The sequence below is a fragment of the Megalops cyprinoides genome, chromosome 9 (assembly GCF_013368585.1).
Source record: "Megalops cyprinoides isolate fMegCyp1 chromosome 9, fMegCyp1.pri, whole genome shotgun sequence".
NCBI classification, from domain to species: Eukaryota; Metazoa; Chordata; class Actinopteri; order Elopiformes; family Megalopidae; genus Megalops; species Megalops cyprinoides.
Window position 1 is genome coordinate 24,809,770 of NC_050591.1, and position 15,098 is coordinate 24,824,867.

The 15,098-nt window shown below is 42.7% G+C and overlaps 1 protein-coding gene across 1 annotated transcript in view; it reads right to left on the reverse strand.

Annotated features, from left to right (window-relative positions):
* ppm1lb (protein phosphatase, Mg2+/Mn2+ dependent, 1Lb) overlaps positions 1–15,098 on the reverse strand; it is a 53,525-nt gene that overhangs the window by 31,578 nt on the left and 6,849 nt on the right. The window lies entirely within an intron of this gene.

The following is a 15,098-nucleotide window of genomic DNA, read 5'->3' on the forward strand; positions in this document are numbered from 1 at the left end:
TCATAACACTATAGCAGTTAAAGCTCTTTGCAAGGCGATTACAGAAGAACATCAGCAGATGCTGCCTACATATGATGAAATGAGAATTCCAGCATTACCGTCTGCCTCCTGTGAACCTCATGGATCAATCTGCGAAACATTCATTTCTCAGGACAGAGAAACGGAAAAAGAGAGACAGAGAGAGAGACAGAGGGAGAGAGAGATCTGGAGTAGGACAGATGAGACTATGTGTCTTTCTTTGGTTCATACATGTAAATGTAAATGCCAGAAAAGGAAAGGTACATTTACCAGACCAACAGTCTGTGACAGATCTTTTGTGCATGTGTGAGGTGCGTACACAATATGTGTGTGTGTGTGTGTGTGTGTGTGTATGAGAGCAAGAGAAGGAAAAAGAAAAGAGAGGGGAGAGAGAGCATGTGTGTGTGTGTGTGTGTGTGTGTGTGTGTGTGTGTGTACGCGTGTGCAAGTATGTGTGGTGGAGCATGCAGGGAAAAGCAGTGTGGGGATGAAAAGGTGAGAGGGGGATTGATTGTTCTCAGCAGGCTGGTGCTCTGGCTGGCCTCCAGCTCAGAGGGGATGCTGGGTACCTGCTGCCCGGGTCCACATCCTGTCTTCAGGGGGGCTGCCCATCATCTGCGCACGTGGAGCTTTGTTATTATGCATTTGAGTGAGAGCGTGCAAATGTACGAGCGGGTGAGCACGCAGGAGAGAGCCTGAGGGGACGGCGCTGGCCAGCATTGGTTTCATTTGAGGGTGTTACTGATGCACGCGTCTGTGAACCCCCAAACGGGAACTGCGATAGCCGGGTGGAAGTGTTTACGTCTGTTGGGCAGGTGTTGGTGATGTGTCTGTGGAAGAGGGAAGTGTCGGTGATATGTGTGTGTGTGTGTGTGTGTGTGTGTGTGTGTGTGTGTGTGTGTGTGTGTGTGTGTGTGTGCTTGCTGAAGGGGGCTGTGAGGTGGGGAGCTGGAGCCATGGCGAGGAGGTTATATTTCCCCTCTGCTGGCCGCTGACGGACTGGCTGAAAATAGAAGTTGACTGATCTGAAGTCGATGGGCTGCGAAACAGGCGGCTACAGGGAGGCTGAACTATTGAATCCAAATCAATCCGAACAGCATGGGCCAGAGGAGGAGGTCTTCCAAAGCTGCATACCCAAACAGTCAGGGGGGTAAAAAAAAAACAAAAAAACACCGAAACAAACAGCCCAGCACAACGGCTGAGCTCCCAAAGCCGGCTTTCAGCTCGTGCCACGGCCGTTGCAAGCGCAGGCCTTTCGTGTGTGCGAGATACTCTGCTGAAACACTCTCGGACAGCGTGAGGCCAAAACACATTCTGGCCCAGCGCTTACGGCTTGAGCTGAAACATTTGCAACCGATGAAAAACATCCCAGGCGATGATGACAAGATTGAAAATGGAAGCAAAACGTCAGAATTAGAGAATATAACCAATGCGCTGCTCATCGATGGTGCACTCACCATCAGCATCTCAATGCCAATTAGTGATTTAGCATGTGTGTCGGTCTGCATGTGCTGAGAACACACGAAGGCATGTGCCCATCTACGTGCACGTATATGTGCTCTTTGAGAGCACTGCGCAGTACGGCAGCCTCCCCCACACATTCCTCTGTCCCGGCCCCGGCCTTCTCCCTCCAGATTGCATTTAGATGGCCGGCTCTCCTCCAGGGGAGGCTGCAGACACTTTAATATTTTAAAAGGGAAAATAAATAAATCAGATGGCTGGCGCAAGATAAGGTGACGCCACGTGGAGCGCAGCAGCCCAGGAAATACGGATTTTCTCCCCACAATTATCACAGGGGTCAAACCATTCGTCCTGCAGTGAGGGGGTGTGTGTGTGTGTGTGTGTGTAGAAGCAGATAGACCTAGTGGTGCAGGAAGCACAGTTTTTTTCCTATCTGTAAATTTACAGCTGCTGTCCTGCCATTCTTTCCCACCATTTCTGAAGAGAAAGAAACAGGATATTGAGCCTTCATTCACCACAATAATCGTTTCCTCCCACTTCTGCCACGACCTTGATGCGTCTCTCAGCTCTCCGTGTCTATTCGCCTGGTTCACCGTCCGTATGCTTTCAAAGTGAAACAAAAGCGGCAAACAAATGATATTAAAATGATATTTGCATGTGTACATGGAGCATGTATGGTTGGGTTCCAGTTGGATTACTGAGGAAGGTTTGAAAACGAGGCCAATGGAAAGGACTTCCATCAGTCCCCATGCTTTCCTGTTCCAACTGGATTGCTTAACACTGAAATAATTCAAAGAGGATAAATATATAATGAAAACAATCAAAAAGATTTCTCAGCGCCAGGCCCGGCTCGTCAGATATCACTGCAGTGCATTTTTAGCAGTCTAACATGAAGCACAGAAGTATCAGCTCCAACAATGGCTGCAGCCATCTGTGATAACTCTGCAGCAAGTAGGGGCTAAAATCTGAGCTGCAGAGGATTCTGGGCACTAAGGTCCAGTTGAGGAGGATATTAGGCCCTCAAGACAACCAGGAGAGACAACAGTGGAGCCAGTCTGACTGGTGCTGAAAACACTGCCTCAACGAGGTCTGGCAGACAGAGAGCAATTTAGCTTCACCAGTGATGACATGCTATATATAGCCAACGCTGCACTTCTGTGTGCACAATGAGCGGCAGGACAAAGGAAGGCCGGGTATTTTTGGTGGCAGCTGTGTGAAGATGTGCGTAAAATCCTGTCCGTTTTTGTGTGGCAGGTCTGTGCCGCTGACGCGCCACGCACCCTGCCCCTTCCACTTTCACTCCTCATCCGAGGCATCTCTCGGAGGAGAAAAACAGGCTTCTGGGATACTGACACCGCTCTGCGTCCTGATTACGCCTCTCGGAGCAAAGTGCTGCAATCAACTGAGCGAGGAGTTAATCACTGTGAGCGTCAGGAAGCTTTAGGAAGGGAGAAGGGCAGAGGGAAGATTACAGAGTAATTAAAACCATTACTTAACAATCTGCCAGGACTTAATGGGATCTTAAAGCCACAGCACCCAGAAATGCTGTATTCAGGGCCTGCAGGAGCAGCACAAAAAAGGCCCTGTGCGGTAAAGAGCAGGACATCCAGCAAAGATGCACTGGCCTTTCACTACAAATCGTCCCCAGATACTGCAGAAAAACACAGACGTCTGAAATCAGAGGACAAGTCAGTGGGTTACTGGAGTACACAGAAAGCTATTCTTGTGTTCAGTTTCTTTTTGGCTGAGTTGTAAAACTCCTGACAAGAAAGAGGGCAACTCTTTATTGGTCATTGATGGGTCTCCAGAGTTCACTGTGCGAATGCATTTTGTGATGTCAGGGCTGTATCGGGACTCTCTTTAAGAGCTGAGAGAATGTACATAGATGCCATTCCCATTCCATCATGTCTTTTTAATTTGTTGGTCATGTTGTGGGTCCGCATCCTTCATTCTTGTTCCTCCAGACACCTTAAAGACACTGTTTCCGAGGGGTCCTGGCCTTGCCGCATGAGATGGTGGGGATAAGATTGTGAAAAGACTGTGGGAAGTTTGCTTTGGCCAGCACAGTCAGCTTTTTCCATGGCCAGCAATCCCAGCATGTCCAGGAATCCACCGCAGTACAATGTGGTTTGTGTTCTGACAGGACATTTAGTCTGAGTGGCTGCTGACATGATCTATAGGTCATGACAGGAGGAGACGTAAAACTGTCTTCCACCTCAGCCGGAAAATTAAACATGTAACAAATTAAAGTAAATTTAATTTTGCTTTAACATGCTTTAATTCAAATTAAAGCAAAAAAAATGCTTAGCAGTGACATGTCTCTTTATAACAGAATTAACATATTTCTAGTCCATTTCTTTATTTTACTTCACATTAACTTGCTTGCAGAGTAATTATTTTTGAAGGGTGAATGGTAACATCTGGTTGTAAATAAGAATCCATGGAGGATCCAAACCCACAGTCCTTAGAGAGAATCCTGTGTGCTTATAACTCTACAACACTAACATAAACGCCCAACTTATTTTACACTATAAAGAAGAATTCCACCTGGAAATCTCACCCACACACCTGACCCCTTTAAAATTCTGTCACTCATAAAATGCAGTAAAGGAATAGAGAGAAATGGCTGGAAATACGCTTTGTGGGCAGGAAACATTCAAAGACGAGGATGACTGCTGATCGGAGCTGCACCAGTGTAAACAAGTCGCTTCAATCCAGCCGCCTTTGTAGGAATGGCATTCCTCTCCAGTATGACCTCCAAGCACATAAGGCAACAGTATCGAGACTCTGAAACTCCCTATTTGTGGTACAGAAGCAATCGTATTAGTCAACGTAATGCTACTAGAGAAGAAGAGATGAAGCTAAACTTGCCTTCCAAGGGAACATTTCCAGCCTTAATTTAAAAAGTGCAGTTTGTGTAGTGAGTGTTGGCCGTTTCCCTCCTCAGAAATGACATTTAATACACTGAGCCCTGAAATAGATTGCCTAAACACATTTATTTTAAAATCAAGCAAACACTTCTTGCCCACTAGCACAGACAAGACGCAGGCCAATCTGCTGGCTGCCTCCCTCCACTGACACTGTTGCCTGCATTTAAAGGCAGCTACAATTACAGGCAGGTTTTCCCAGTAGCACCTCATTAATTTCACTCAATTATATAAAAGACTTTCATCTTATAATTATGAAAGTGAGGATGAGCTTGTTTTAAGAGAAGGCTTTGTAAGTGAAAATGATCGTGCAAAAAAACCAAGCACTGCAAAAAAAACAAATTAAACGAAATGTATCAAATTATTAAATGTTATTCTTTCATATTGTTAATTTCCCTCACGATCAATACAATATCAGATGAGATGAGAAACTCTGCTCTCGCCTGCATGGAAACAGATTCCTGGCAGCTCTCAAGGTGAAAGACATAGATTTAGACATAGCAGACAGAAACCGCTCCACAGGGGCCAGGAGTTCAGCACGATCCACATTTGCCACTTCAGCTGAGATTTTATATTACTTCTTCAAAGGGAATGAAGAAATTTTTCCCAGAGTTTCACTGTAGCCAGATGACATGAATCATTATACACAGGATAACAGCGTACAGCTATGTCATTTCAGTACACCCTTGAAAAGGCCATATTAATATATACCAAGAGAATATGACTTACACATTTTTCATGTATGTAACCGTGAACTAACATAACACTGCAATCTAAGCACCTTTAAGTAACAAGTGTAGAATGGGCTAAATGTGTTGTTGATCTACAAAAAATGGTCTGAAAAAAGACAGGAGGGAGATAATGGATGGACTTGTCATATGATACACACTTGTGATATGACCCGACATGTCCTAGTTTTATTCAGAATTTTAACATATACTTCTGCATGCAGGAATACCTGCTTGTCAGGATCATCTCCTTTAGCGTTTGTAAAGGAATGGAGACAACGGACAGCATAGACTGCACTCTCACCCTCTCCTAACTAACAAGAACCAACAAGCCTGCTTTGTGCTGTTCTTCCAGCACCACTGGTGGTCACTGGCCCAGTGGGGGTTTTAGTCTCCCAAATGCTGCAGGGAGGTTTAAAAAGAAACTGTAAATGCATGGCACCAAATCTCTCAGCAAAGATTATTCAAATCCAGCTCCTCCATTGAATCACTCCCTGGGACTTTCACGAATACATTTCCCTTGACATTACCCTCGAGGGTTCGTTACCCTCATCTCTGGGTCAGCGGTAAGAAGATTTTTGAAACCACCCATCAGTCTTCACCTTTCAGTAAAATCAGGGACAACAAACAATTTGAAACTGGTCTCACTTTTCTTGTTTTTTTTTTTTTTTTTTCCCTTCTCTGTGAAAATGAGCGTCTGGGGAGGTGGCCGAATTCTGCACTGTAGAGACCGGCAGGGGGTAATTCCCTCATCACATCATTCTGATACACCCCGCTGATTGAGGCAAGCAACACATGGACCTGTTCTTACTGATGGGTGGGAATAATTCATTTGTGCATATGGCTCCTGTGAGCATAGGACCCAGTGCTAATGGCTACACTGGAAAAAAGGAACAGAGGAAGCACTGTTCAGAAGCTGTAACTGCTCACGCTGATGTTGTTATTAGTGTCTTCACTAGTTGTGGTCGGTAAGGCACTGACTGTCACAGCTTTGGAGGTACACCATAGACTGGTGAACCACAGTTTCCACAAAAAACTTCCAAAGCACATCTGAAAGGTGTTAACATAATAAATAACTTTGTGAGAAACTGTAAAAAAAAAAAAAAAAAAAAAAAAAAAAAAGCATCAATTTTTTTCCAAACAGAAATATTCAAAGTGAGGAGAGGAATATACAGCTCTCTGCCAATATACTGAATGTTTTTCTTCAGAAAATACACCTCTCTCTTGGCACTTTCTTCTTTTCCCTGAAGAGCACTTAGTTTTTTTCCATTTCTGCCCCTATACCATAACTGGACATAAACTGTTTACATCACGAGTCCCCAGGAATGACAAAAAAAATGCATTTAATTGCCATGCAAAAAAAAAAAGAACAAAGAGGCCTTTTAAGGACCTGAGAGACAGAAGCACAGCATTCTGCCTGCTGTTCCATTCTCTTTCTCAGTTTATTTTATCTCTCCTCTCAAATTATGAAAGGGACCCCCCCCCCCCCAATACCGACTCTCAACCAATTATTTTTATATAGATATTCTACTCTGAACAAAACCAATTTTTTTTTTTTTACATATTGCAAAAAATGTAAAGTGTAACACATTAAAATTTATTACGATCAAGCAGAACATGTTGTGAGCATACCAAATGCATCAGTCGTAGGGACCTGAAACAGATTATCTGAATGAAAACCTCCTACCGAAGAAAACCTGTGCGCTTTAAATGCATTCCACCTGCATGCTGATGTGCATTTGTGCAAACCATTTCTGGCAGTCACAGCACTGTCAAGGGTGCTTTGTTCAGGTAAAGGCAGGAGGAGGGCCAAGTGAAAACCTGCCAAACGTGAAGAAAATCCCCTCCCCACCTCCACAACATTCTCATCAGTCTGATGAAAATTATCAGTGGAGAATTAGTCTGAGGGCCAGAGAAGGCAAACAGATAATATTAATAAAGATATTGCTTTATGGTATGTGTAATGTTTCGTGGAGGCAATGGTAAACACATTAGGCGCTTGAGAAAACAAAACAGCAATTCTGACTGCTTCCCCACTCCATCATACAAATACATCCATGACAGAAACGGTCAATGCTGGCAACCGAGATCAACCGCTGCAGTCATGTGACCTCTCAACTTCATTTCCTGGAAGGAATTACCCCGCCGTCTCCATCTTTGCAAAAGACCTTAGATGACTGTGTCATTAAATCACTTTATCCCTTCTTGTAATGAATCCCTCTTTGGGGCATCATGTCAGTTTCCAATTCCCCCTTTCCTAGTGAGTTATCCTTAAACCTACACTTTAATTAAAAAAAAAAAACACAGACAGCTTTAAATCTGGATTGCTGCATGTGGGATATCATACATATTACCAATGCAAGTAAATGTTAGAAAGAATTCCAAGCCTTCCACTCCTTTTTCTCTGTCTTTGACAAAAAAAAAAAAAAAGGTTGAGGTCATAAATCTTGGAGAGCTGTAATCAGAGGAACATGGCGTTGGTCCAGCAAGCCTGCCAAGAGGGACCAGGAACACCATAAAGAATCTCACATCAGGAAAAAAAAAAAAACAAACGAACTGGGGTGGGACCATGGGGCAGCCTTATCGATGCTTACTGGTAATCAGGGCTATTGTTGTGTGGGTGGATGGATGTGGAGGTATGCAGTGGAAACCCTGGATCTGCAAACAAAATGGTGGAGAGGGGAATAATCAACAGCTGGAGGAATCCGGGCACATTACGGAACAGATTAAATCCATTCCGTGGCCTCGTTTATCGTCCTTGTGTTCACACAAAGTTCATCTTAAACTGTGTGTATGACTATTTTTATGCGCATTATGAGAGGTACCTAAAATCATCACGCTTCCTGAGGAAGTTCCCACCTTTAACACAAATTGTGGTCTGTGTAAACCCATGCCCTTGTGTCTGAACAATCATACTACTGGGCAGAAGGGCGAATTCTTATTCTTTTGGATAATGACAGGTGTGTGAATGTCACAGCAACAATTTAATAGAAGTGAAATTATCAAGAAAAGGTCCTCAAATTGAAATAAAATGTTAAAGTTCACATTTTATTTCACTTTCAGGACCTTTTCTTGACGGTAATATTACTGCAATATAAAACTGAGACACATGTACATGTGTTTAAAATATTTCCAAAATACAATAAATATATGTGCCAACAATCAATCAAGTCAAGTTATCCATGTGCAACCTATTAAAATGCTCTTCTATAAATATGATGAGTCGCAAGAAATGTGAGAATGACCTCTCTTGCGCTTTAGAAAGAGTTGGAATTCGTCTGAGAGAGTGTCTTCAAAGACTGTTTTGATTCCTTTGCCGAGAGTATGGACCGGCTAATGAGTTGTCACCAATTACCAAGAAAATCTTCCATAAATTTCTGCAAGTACTTCCTCTGCAAGTAAAATAATTCACCACAGTCACACCATCCCTGCACACATAACATGTCCCAGAAAAATGAGATCCCCATCCGGCCAGAGGATATGAGTGGAAGAGATGACCCACTGCTGGAGGTGCTACCTGTACAGTCTCCAGATGGGATTGCCATCCAAAGATGGCCACGCATTATAAGGCACCTGTAAGCAATTTCAAACACATTTTCACTCTACAGTAAATATTATACCAATTAGCAACATGAATATAATCATATTAAATGCAATTAAATGTTAAATGTTAAAAGGATATGTTTCTCTGTGTGTTTTCTCTGTTTTCCTTTTCAAAGTGTGGGCGTTGGTCAAACTTGAGAAAAATGTAGAGGAGTTAAAAAAAGGAGAGAAAGCCACTGGATGAATGCAGTATATCTCAGCTCCCACAAGGGATCCTTGTAATATCAGAGACTGGTTGGTTATTGGGCACGAAAACTATCCCTGCCCACAAACCTCGAGCCTATCCAGACACCAGCAAGTACCCAAATGTGTATTGCCACAGAGAAGAGTGGAGTCAAGAATGTCTTTGGCTGAGCACAATTTGAAACATTTCTCTTTTTGAACTCCCCTTCATTAAAATGGGAAAAAAACTGGCCTCATTATCAGTTACAGAAGCTCCCCAGAAAATCTGTATCACGTCCATTATGTGAATATAAACCATCTGTAAAATGGGGAAGAAATATCTGCTGAATTCCTCACGTCTATGGATCCCAAACACGTGTCCTGCAGACTCTGGTTATCCAAATCCTGCCAAGACAACTCCCATGATCCTCCTGCCATAACACCACAGCACAAACCAAATGCGTACCACATAGATCAGTTGGGAACAGTTAACGGTTTGGGGTAGTATCTCAGACAGCCAGTCCTGCCACTTTTCTCCTCTGTGCCAATATTCTCATGACATCGCTAAATGCTGCCAAGAGACCTCAGAAGGGAGGTTCATATCACAGAATGCAATGGCTGCCTCACCCACCATCTATTCCTGACAGGGTGCCCCATTGGCTGGGGTATGCATTCACTAGAGTAACATTCTGGTTGAACGACCTCCGGGTAAAAGCTACACACCAGGCGGTGCAGTGCACCAATCACTCCAGCGACTGCACAGAACAGACTTAATCTCCTTTACAATGACAAGTATGCAGGTCTGAGTGTAAACGGCAGCATGGCTCGGCAACAGTCATTCTAAACCTAATCACTGAGCTTGGTCAAGTGACCCAAAGCATGCAACCGCGTTGGATCAGAGACCCAACGCACAGTAAGAAAAATACACAAAAGGCATGAAGCAATTTAACCACTTTTGTAATCCCTCAGTAGGGGGAGCTGCACAGAAGGGCACAGAACTCACTCACTCAATATTGCAGCGCTCATTTTCTCAAAGACTTGAATAAACACCAGCAGCAACCCCAATGTTCTTGCATTACCTCAAAACAATATTGATTAGCAATTGATAGCGAAACAGATCAGGCTGTTCAAATGAGGAAGTAACAATGTAAAAGTACCATTCACAAAGCTCCCAAACCCAAGGCTCTCCTGGAATAAAGGCATTTACAGTTGTGTCCACAGCTAAAGTAGAGAGCAACAAGTAATTTTGTGGCGTATGTGGTTAGTCCATGAGATCCAGCAAACTAAATACTTCGATGCATGTTCTGAAACTGGCGGTAAGTGTGATAACTGGTGATGTAACTGAAAAAAGAAATAGAGATTGCAAACTATTCTAGTGTTCCCAAGTGGCTTCATTTGCACTTACAAATAATGTGGATAACGTTTCAGTCCCTAGGCATCTTTGTCAGGACTAATGGATTTCTACCGTTGCAGGGCTGAAATTACCAAGCAATGCAACATAAATCAAACCAAGCTGGACGACTACAGAGCAGGAAGAAAGCTGCTTGGCAACAGTGTGGATGGTATGTAAAAGACCATTTACTATAACGGAATGTGACTTGCTTTTTAAACCTAGCAAAGGTAATCAAGGTCTCAAATTCTAGAAATAAGGCATTTATTTTCATTTTTCGAGGGCAGTGACTTTAACAGCGTAACTGGAAACTGAGGAAAGGTATCATTGCATCATGCAGTTCAGCAGCTAAATTAACGACACAGCAAAAGGCCTAAACTGGTAGGTCTGGAACTCGCCAGTGTTTAGAACAAACCTGAATTTCTGGACGCAAAAACCCTGACAAAGACAAATGCAGCTGATGCAGGGCTCCAGACACTGCTGCAGGCACTACGGAGAGACTGTGAGGATAATGCCTCAGTGTACACTGTCCCAGTCACCTTCCCTTTACCTGAAAATAATGAGTCAGCCTGGCTCCAGCTCCACAGTGGAAACGGGACATTACTGGAGCAGATGGTGATTACCAGGTTAATCTGTATGCTGAATAGTGCATTTTGAAGAAGGGAGTATTTAAGCACATTCTTATCTTTTCAAAGTCTTAGGTGGGGTTGAACGGTAGAATAAATACACGGAATGTGCTTTCTTCCTTTTTCCACTGCTGCCCATGTTTTTCTCTCCTTTGTACAGCCATTTTGGCATTCACTTGCACCATACCCATAGTGTGTGTACAATACTTGACTAAAGCCAGATTATGCAGTATAAATGTGCCACTGAAAAGGCCACTGTCTTTATTTTTGCTGTCTTTGTAAACCAGTCATTTTTGGAAACACTGCCATAAAGTAGCCTGCTGATAAACTGTAATCTATGTAGTTTACGAAGAAAAAAATCATGAATTCATGAGCTTTCAATTAAAGCTCTACAATAACAGCAGGATTTAGCCCACTGCCCCTGTGTCCCTAAAGGGCAGAAAAGGAAAACCTTTCCAAAAACATTGGAAGCAGGGAGTATTTTTAGGTAGAGAAATTTGTGCAGGCCATTTGGAAGCACTGCGTTATATTATTCAAAGCAATCCACGCCTCACCCTTGTCGTGCATGTTTATTTATTTGGCAGATACCCTTATCCAGTATGGTGTGGGCAGTGAGATTTGACAGAAGCCCTCACTGAATACAGATCTGGGTCCAAGATTTGGCTGAGACTGGCACAGTCTGCTTTCAGGACTGAGAAATAACTAGAGGTAGAGGTCATGAGGACTGAACCTTGAAACGTCACCATTTTCACCATTCCAGGTCTTCCAGGACCCCCGTTTAAATGAGAATTTTAGACTACATGGGGCAAGCGCTGCTGGCTTTGTGCTTTTTCTTTGAATCCCTATTGCAAACTTTCTGAACCCAGTCCTGTTGTTGTGCTACAACTGACAGCTTGCTGCACATGGATACTCACACACATACTGTACAATATATATACACTGTACAACTGTACAACATACTTGTGTGTGTACATAATGTCAAGCATGCACACACACAAGCTGAAAAATACTCACTACAATTATAGAATATAACGAGCTCAAAGCGAGTTCTATTTCTACATAGTGCTGAAGCCATGTTCAAGCATTGTTCTTTTTAATCCACCCACTCTAAGTCCTGGGCCCATATTTACCTCTTTTTCCTATGCCCTCCACCACTTCCTCTACAGCATGGACATTTTTAACCAAGTAAGACGCTCAAGAAGTCCCTTAGCTCACTGAAACATTTCATTCAGCATAGCTACAGTGAACACGAAACACAGAAACACATGCAAGCTGACAGAACAACACTGAAACAGGTATTTAGTGGTTTTATGTGACATGTATTGGGCTCTGCTTATTTGAAGGGAATTGCAAAGGACAGAACAACAGCACCTCCCCTGCATTCTCTGCAGCATTCTGGAGCAGAATTTATATCTTAAATAGAATTTCCATTAGGAGAAAAATTCCACAATTCCACGTTTTCCATCCCTCAGATTTTATGTCACAAATCTCTGGCTACTGAACAGAGCAAAGGCAAATGTGAAAAAATAAAAAAGACAAAAAACATAATGAAAAAGAAAACAACAACAAACAAACAACCCTTAGTGTCCACTGATCTTTCCCCATCAACTCATATCTTCACATGAACACATACTACTGAGCCAACACACAAATAACATTTATCTGCCAATCCAAGGAACACATCTGACCTCATATGCGTGGGCTGAACACTGTATGTAAGTATTTTTGTATTATGACCTCAACTACATTGGTGGCGGAACCGAATGCTCCAGTACAAATACCCAAGACTCAACAAGTGCTTGAGCATTACAAACACTGCTCTACAGCTCAGAATATGCTAATTAAATATTTCAGCAACTAAAAGACTGACCTATTTTGAACTACACATTTAAATAAGCACTGACAAGAAAAAAAACTGGGGTATTGGGAAAATAAACAATACAATGTTGTAACGAGAGGAGACACAAACCTGTTGTGTTTTTTTTTTTTTTTTTTTTTGCAAAAATGCTGGTTGCAAGCTTGTTTTCTCCTTCGTTTGTTACAGTGCAGGATTAGAATCATTTTAGAGGCATCATATACAGAGTGTTGTCTCTCTGTGTGAAAAACACCCCAGTGTGACGGCAGGGTTGATAACCTGGCCATGCTTCTATTAAAAGGAATGTTAAATATTCCACAGATAACATTGTTTTCACAAGATGCACTGCTGCTAGCCATACGTTCATTTAATTAAATCAAATAATTTTTAAATCCCTCTCCTCAAAGAGACTTACATCCATACACACATACAAACAGACACACACACACACACAGATGTTCATCTAATCCCTCATCCCACTGAAACTGCAATTACCTCAGGATTCTTTCATCTACACCGTGATCAAGTTCATAATTAATCTTTGCTGTTGAATATTTAAATAACATTCAAACTGATGAAGCTTTTCAGAAGTTTCCAGCTGCATCTGGAAAGCAACAGATGCACTGGAACATGGCAAGCAGCCAACCCTTCCAAAATAGGTGAAGATTATTCACTTCCCGCTGGTAAAGAAAAATGCCTGGTCGTTGTTTTGCTAAATAAAATAAAAATGGGAGGAAACTCCAACCAACAATGCAGCAGTGATGAGTCAGAATGGATCCTGACAGCTAGCATAATCAAATAAGAAACACTTCAACAGATGGGCCCACTTTCAGGAAGGGTTTTCACAAAAAGAAGCAGACGCCATCATTGAGTCCATTGTACTTAAATCTGGCTGCTGTGTGTCTAATCAGCTGTTTGCTGTTCAAGTGTGGTAATATCATATTATACAGGAGCAAAAGACAGCACTGTGATTGTAGTACTGTTCATGTGCTACAATCATGTCATATACAAAAGCTTCCTGAGAGTCGATGAAGCATATCTCACAGAAACTAATTACGAAATTACTTCACTTTTTCCAGCGTATGTGTGAGCGAGTGCATGCTTCCTTTTTGCATAACTGACACAAAAATTGATGAGCTACAGTTGAAGTAATTTCAAAAAGGAGGCAGAGAGAAAGAGACGAAAATCGATCTTTCAATTAAACAGAGGTGCCATCCATGATGATCAGCTATATTCTCCAACAACAAAAGAAAAAAAAAATGCTGAAACAGTATGACCAGCATCAGCATGTATAATTTCATGGAACAGAAACAACCATGCTGTTAGGTTGTGTTTTAAACTGATTACTCTTGGGGGGGCAAGGCAGAGAACGTCCACAATGGCATCCACACATTTTTAAAGCATTAACTTTACCTGCATAAGTCTCCATTCTGTTACTGGTCCACTCCCGCACAGCCAATGTTCGGACCATGCACAGGTAGGTCTTTCTGTGACAAGGGCACTTTTGTGTGTGTTCGATCAGGGTGCGGTGAAGGCTTACAGCACTGAAGACATGGGAAGCTCTCGCTAAAAGGTCAGCATTGTGTTCCTCTCTTTTCCTGCCTCTCCAGTGTGTTCTTCTCCTGTTCCATGGTTGCCTTTGTCTGCATGTACACTATATGGACACAAGTATTCGGACGCCTGACCATTACACCAGCAGGGACTGTAATGACATTGTATTCAAATCCATATGCTTTAATATGGAGGTGGTCCCCCTTTTGCAGCTATAACAGCTTCCACTCTTCTTGGAAGGCTTTCCACAAGATTTTGGAGTGTTCCTGTGGGAATTTGTGCCCATTCATTCTGTAGAGCATTTATGAGGTCAGGCACTGATGTTGGACGAGAAGCGAGAAGGCCTGGCTCGCAATCTCCGTTCCAGTTCATCCCAAAGGTACTCGATGGGGTTGAGGTCAGGGTTCTGTGCAGGCCAGTCACGTTCTTACACACCGACCTCATCAAACCATGTCTTTATAGTCCTTGCTTTGTGCACTGGGGCAGAGTCATGTTGGAATAGAAAAGGGCCTTCCCCAAACTGTTGCCACAAAGTTGGAAGCATAGCATTGTCCAAAATGTCTTGGTATGCTGAAGCATTAAGATTGCCCTTCACTGGAGATAAGGGGCCTAGCCCAAACCCTGAAAAACAGGTGTGGCCAAATACTTTTGTCCATATAGTGTATATCCATCTTTTTCATCACTTCTGCACTTTTAAGAAAAAAACTTGGGAATGAATTTTGCACAAGGGAACACTGGTTTGCCTTTACCCACACAGATTTTATACTGTCAACCATA